The sequence below is a fragment of the Echinops telfairi genome, unplaced genomic scaffold (genome assembly GCF_000313985.2).
Source record: "Echinops telfairi isolate 266 unplaced genomic scaffold, ASM31398v2 ScPeMD7_2010;HRSCAF=2546, whole genome shotgun sequence".
Classification (NCBI taxonomy): domain Eukaryota; kingdom Metazoa; phylum Chordata; class Mammalia; order Afrosoricida; family Tenrecidae; genus Echinops; species Echinops telfairi.
In genome coordinates this window covers 2,115,171-2,122,262 of record NW_022105908.1, presented here as the reverse complement: position 1 = coordinate 2,122,262, position 7,092 = coordinate 2,115,171, and the positions used below count along the sequence as shown (strand labels likewise).

Here is a 7,092-nt window from a genome sequence, read left to right as displayed (position 1 = left end):
GCAAGCATGAGATGTCATCATGACCAGGTAACAGACATCAGAAGACCCTTAACGATCAAACTAACAAAATCATATGGTTAAGAATGAGGGGGACCAGAGCAGAGACCCAAAGCCCATCTGTAGACAATGGAACATCCCCCACAGAGGGGTCACAGGGAAGGGATGAGTCAACCAGGGTGCAGTAAAGTGCAGATGAAACACACAATATTCCTCTGGTTCCTTGAGGCTTATTCACCCCCACCACCCTGACCCCTCTCATTTCGGACTAGACTGGAGTGTGCACACTGCCATAGATTAGAGATAAGAGCTCAGGACACACACAACCCAGGAGCAGGAATGGCAAGAGAGATACAAGATGGGAAGCGAGAAGGGGTGTGGGGAAGAGGGGAAAAGGGGGGAACTGGCCACAATGATTGACACACAACCACACACACCCCTCCAGGGGAAAGAGTGAGGAAACCATGGGGGATGGGACACAGTGGTCGGTGTGAGATATGGAAATAATAATTTATAATCTATCAAGGGGTACGAGGGTGGGGAGGGAGGGAAAAAAAGAGGAGCTGATATCAAGGGCTCAATAGAAAGTAACTGTCTAGAAAAGAATGATAGCAACATTTGTACAAATATGCCTGATACAATTGATGTATGGATTGTAATAAGCATTGTAAGAGCACTCAATAATATGAGACTACAGCCCTAGATTGGAGCGGACCCCCATCCCCAGGGATAAACAAACAGGCCTATATAGTGAGCAATAAGATCCACGAACAACAGATTCCTCAGGGCAATCAGCCCTATGAGACCAACAGGGCAACATTTGCCACCACCACCCCCCCCCAAAAGTTCAGAAGTCAGGGCAGGTCATGGAAGAAAGGCAAATGGAAATGAGGAACACCAGGAAACAGGGAGAAAAGTGGATTGCAGCTAATGTCCTAAAACACAATTTGTATAAATCATTGAATGGTGAACACATGTTGCTTTGTAAGGTTTCAGTCAAGCCACATAAGACATTTAAATATTAAATAGGTACCTCTAACTCGGAACTCTGTGAAATGAGACGTGACTTGTCTCAGGGTCACGCTGCTAAAGACAAGGCTATGGGACTCCTGACTGCTCAGTTCTTTCTATATTATAGTAATCTCACTTAATTCTAGAAATATATTGTGTCCTGGGCATGGCCACTTAGAATTTTGAAAAGCTAAAACACAGAGGGGAAATGCTCTGACATTTGAGATGGGGCAGTTACATCACATGAGAGCCTTGATTAAAGGAAGAATTGGCTGTTTGTTAGCCTATTCACCATGTTATAAGACCAAAATAATCTAGATGGAGAAAATGAAATTTTTACCAAAGTGGGCAGAGTACTGGCCAAGAGAAGGCACTTTTACCAACTTTCTGGCCCCTGCCACAGAAAATGCCCCACCTAGTCGCTTGTTAAAATTCTGAAAGGAATTTTATAAATGATTAGCTTTAGCAATACTATAGGCTTTTGTGCAGGATATGTGCTTAAGAATGAAGCTCTCTCAGGAGCCTAGGATTATCAGGACTTTGCATATGTGCTGCTATAGATAAGCAGGGAAATGTATCTTCCTTGGCCGGAAATCAACAATCTAAAGTGAGTGGGGAAGTCAAGAGAAGGCCACACAGTGAGGGCAGGACATGGGAAAACTTGAAATAGTAGAAAGGTTCTTTGTTACTGTGATAATGGTCATTGTTTTGTTTGTTCATTCCCCTGCTGTTGTTGTTGCTGCTGCTGCTGCTGTTTTGGTCTCTCCTGGTTAGGTTCTGAATATACAGCTGCTGCTAAATAAGGCTCTCTTTTAAATGTGGAACAGAAGAAGTGGTTTGAAGCCAGGATATTGTCTGTGGTCTGGAACTTTGAGAAGCTGGATATTATATCTAAATTTTGCTACCAGCACCCTGTCTGAATATCTCAATTTCTGCTGTTCTTGAACAGTTTGAATAAACAACAACAACAACAACATATATTCTGTGTCACTAATCCGTGCTACTTCTATGGCATAAAGCAAGTCAGATGGATACACTTCAAGAAAGTAAACAATGAATACACATTATACACAATCCATACCATAGCTGCTTCCTCTCCATCACTCCAACATAGACACAGATTGAAAGTAAACAATGGCATGAGGTGTAAAATGCAGGAAAGAAAGTTGGACCCTGGCCCTAAACAGCACAATGTAAAACACAATACGCATCACATATTCACAGACAAATCCCTAAAGAAACCCATTCAAGCATACTGCAACCCATCATCCCAAACATCCACTTTCATGATTAATACGATCGAGGCCAGGAAAATGCTTCTTCAAGCTTCTTGTTTATGTCTTCAAAGCAAGAGTTCTAAGTGCTGGCAACATAGTGAAAGCTGTAGTTCTGGAATACTCATGGATTAGGATAATATTTGCATCAGTTGCACATGGAGGATGGAGCATATTTTTTAAAATAAAACACAGGATGCATTTTTTAACTTGTAAATAGGTGAGTCTGTGTGAGATGGATGGGAGCCCTGGTGGCATAGTGGCTAGGCATTGGGCTGCTAGCCACAAGGTCAACGGTTTGAAACCACCAGTTGCCCCATGGGAGATAGGTGGGGATTTCTAAACCCTAAAGAGCACTCTACCATGTCCAAACATCTATAGGGTCTCCATGAGTTGGAATTGACTCGATGACAGTGTATTTATGAAACAAATACAACAAAAAATTAAAATTAAAAAATTATTGTACTTGAGTCAAAGTATTAGTGAAGAATATTGAATATATCACGGACCACCAAAAGAAGGAATAAGATCCCTTATTGGAGGAGCACAATCAGAATGCTCTAAGATGTAAGTCTTCATCTTTCTTACTTGGAACAGATCACCAGGAAAGACCAATTCCTAGCAAAGGCCATCGTGTTGGCCAAAACAGTGTTGATAAGAATGGGGAAAACATTGAGACAGGATTTCTAGGTCCAGGTGACCTATAGCCACACATGCCAGTCAGTGAAGGTTTATAGGTCGCTAACATGGTAGCAAGAGGCGTTGTATGCAAATTTCACTGAGAAATGTTGTACCCTACACCCTCCAGCCCTGTTCTCACGGCTTCAAACTTCATTTTGTTTCCACAACCCAGAGAATATTTCAAAGGAAGATGATTGGAGTTCCGTGGGGTTGCCAAATCTGCCAGTTGACGGCTATACGTTGAAAAGTTGTACTTGGGGAAGGATTAGAGAGATGGAACTACCACCATCAAAAGTATATTGAGCTAGATGAAGGATGTGTTGAGAAACAGCTTCAAATTTAGGACTCTTTAATAAATGTTTCTATGATTTTGTAGCAACACTTTTGCACTTGTCTTCTTATATGAGATTGCCATTAGTTGGAGCTGACTAGAAGGCAGCTAACAGCAGATGAAACAAACTATGATATTGATTCTCCACGGGGGCAGCTAGATGGAGACTGGAAACTCGATGAGAATAACTCCATGAAATAGTTCATTAAATGTAATTCAAAGCTTCTTGTTGTGAGGTGCTAGTGAGTTAATCCCAACCAATAAAACCATATGCACAGCACAAGGACACACTGCCCAGTATTGTGCCCTGCTCACAATTGTCCTCATGCCCAAACACATCGTGCAGCCACTGCATCAAGCTCCTTGAGGGCCATCCTCTCCTTCGCTGCCTCTCCATTTTACCAAACATGATGTCCTTCTCCAAGGACTGGTCTCTCCTCAACATGTTCAATGACCTTAATTTACATTCTCGGTCAAAATATTTTCATGTTTGTATACCTACATTTAAAAAAATCCTGTAGATTAGTGTATTAGTCTGGGTACTTTGGAGAAACAAATCCACAGCAACTCATGTATTAGAGTGTTTTATGTAAAGAAAATGTGCATCATGAAAACATCCCGACCCAATGCTGCCCAAGCCCACAAGTCCAACATTAACCCATTAACCCAACACCAGTCCACAAAGTCCTCCACCTCACAAAACAGAGGCAATGATGCCGACTGCAGGAGGAAAGCTGAGTCAGTGAATGAATAAGCATCTCAGCACTAGCAGGGGTCTCCACATGGCTGCTCCAGCACCCAGGGCTACATCGGGATAGGTCCATGTAGCTTCTCCTTGGGGATGTCTTGTAGGAAGTCAATCTTGCAAGCTGAAGCAGGGAACTGCTAAGGCAGCTGCACCCGGTGCAACCATCGCAAAACAAGAGACCTGAGAACTAGAAAGGTGAGGCTCACCACCCATTTATCCTTCCGCCTTTCAATTAGCCCCACATGTGATTATCGACCAGGTTGGCACAATTAACTAACTCAATTAGGGACCCACAGGTCAAATTCTTTTCACCACTCTTCAACTTTTTATTCTAAATTGGGTGATGATTTACAAAGAATCTTAAACAATCCCTACCCATTTTGTTTCATGTCGTTGATTGCTATCCCCACAACTGGAATACCACTTGCCCACATCCTCCTCTTTTGTCTTATTTCCATTCTTCTTTCTTGCCTAACCCTTCTATGAATAAAAGTATTAGTCTGCCACCATGTTCACTCATTTACTTAGCCTCCATGTGGGTAGATATTTGACTAACCAGGAAGCTGGTAGTTCAAATCCATGTTGGGAAAAGATGACGCTGTCAGTTCCTGTTAAGTTGGACAATCTCCAAAGCCCTTTAATGAGTCACTACGCATCTGAATCAACTTAATGCCAGTTGGTTTGCATTGATTTGGTAAAAGCTGTTTTTTTACTGCAACTGAATAGTTGAGTGGCTGTGGCAGATATCATATGGCCCCAAAGCAAATGCATTTGCAGTATTGCCTTGACAGAAAATGTTTGCCTGTCCCTGATTTAGATCTTTGCTGTCAATAGAATATAATCAAGAGAAAAATATTGAGTAGTGCGTAATTAAAATTGTGCTGAAATTAAGGTACCAAAATAACTGTATTGAATCAATACATAAAAGTTCATGATTTGTACAAGTCATTATTTCATTACTCATCCAAGGAGTGTTGGCCTATTTACAGGATACTCAGAGAAGTGATAATAACTAATTTGCATACTCTTGGAATTTTCTGGCAACTTTTTTTGTGTAAAAATACTATATTTAAATTTACGTTCAGTAAATTTTTTTATTGTTTTGAGGTACTTCCTGACAAAACAGTATAGTGGAATCTGTTTCATGTAACAGTTTAGAAGCTTGAATTATATATTTTAATATATTTTAGCCTCCATGGTATGTGGTATGTGGACTTTCGTCCAGGGTGGGCCTGAATAAAAGGGAGCAGAGCTTACAGCAACATTTACCAAGAAAACAACACAGACAGCTGGGGCTTGAAGTTTCACACAAAGTCTGAGCACCCTTGAGCATTGACAGTTCCAAATGAAGTGGCTCTCATGCCCGTGCAGCACTACACAGTAGAGATGTCACCGACATTTTCTCCCCACATCAGAGCTGATGCAGGAAAGAAATCACCAGAGGCACTAAGTTATGTGAGGGAGGCAAAGAACTGCTTTGATAATTGACTCTTTAAAATTTCAAAATTCATGCAAATGAAAAATATTCATGAAAGAAAAAAAATACCAAATTTAGAGAGACAAAGATTTCTAAAAAATTGAAATTATCCACTCACCACACAGATGTTGCATGTTAAAAGACACCCATTCAGATTATTTCATAAGGATCTCTGGTGGCACTGTGGGTTAGGCATTGGGCTACTTATCACTAGGTCATCAGTTCAAACTCACCAGCCCCTCTGAGCGAGAAGGATGAGATCGTCTGCCCCCATAAAGATTTATAGTCTCTGAAACTATATGGGCTCTGAGAGTGGGAATCAACTTGATGGCAATGGGTTTGGTTTTCAGTTCCATATAGATATTTATAATTGTGAAGTGAGATCATGCTGCATATATACACTGTTATAAACTGCTTTTCATACAGTCGAATAGCTAGGTAACATGATCCTTGTCAGTAAACACACACCTACTTCATTTTAAATGGCTATACAGATATCCTGTTACATAAATAAGAGTATTTAATAAATTCCTTATTGCTAAGTACTTCGGTTGTTTCCAAAGCTGAAATTTTTCATCCACATACTTAAAGAATTTTATTCTCATGTTTTACTATTTCATTGAAATAGAAAAGGAGGCATGTATATTTTAAAGGTTTATTGAACCTTAGTGTAAATTTGTCTTCCTTAAAGACATTTATGTATTTACTTTAAATTTTAATCAATCATTTGGAAGTTTCTGTTTTGTGATCAAACAAAATGCTTTCTCATGTAGTCATTAATACTGTGTATCACACTTGATGAAAATGATTTTTGTTATTTAACCACTATTTAAATGAAGGAGCATTTACTGAGATATTTGTTAGAAATATGATTTTTAAGATACTTCCTATTTATACTAATAATTACATAAACATTTTCTATGAAGATTTTTTTTAAATGAAACATTCGGTTTATATTACTGATATTTATCCCTTATTTGTTAAGCAGCAAGTATCCCAACTTAATACATCTTGTTTATTTTACATACATTTTAATTTTGATTCTTTCAAACCCATCAATCTTTCCTTGATGATTTTTCACTTTTATTATTATTTCAAAATAAGGCCTTTCTTAATATTAAACAAATACATATTCTTATTTTACTTAACTTTTAATTTTACTCATTGGGAAACTATTTTGAATTATCTGAAAATCTATTTTGAAATGTTCTAAATATTTTATTCAATAATATTGTATCAGCTATATCATATACTAAATTTCTATGTAACATTTATTCTCTGATTTTTTTTCTACTCACTATTTATTCTGGCACTGGTAAAGCACACTTTTAATAATTATATTTTATGATACATCTTGATGTCTAACTTGAAATTTCCTGTCTGTTCTACGCTTGAGGATAAAAAATTATAAAATAACTTTTCATTAAAGACCCTTTCCTTTCTCACTTTAATTGGAATTAGGATTTCATGAACTGCATAAATTGAATTAGGAAAAAATGACGTTTTTATTATATTGAATCTATCCATCTAAGAAGATAAAACTCCCACTTATACAAATTTCATTTTATGCTGC

General features: G+C 38.5%; 1 protein-coding gene across 1 annotated transcript in view; it reads right to left on the bottom strand.

Annotated features, from left to right (window-relative positions):
* The window catches only part of HS3ST3A1 (heparan sulfate-glucosamine 3-sulfotransferase 3A1), a 113,133-nt gene that overhangs the window by 17,833 nt on the left and 88,208 nt on the right, over positions 1-7,092 (bottom strand). The gene's annotated exons all lie outside the window — the stretch shown is intronic.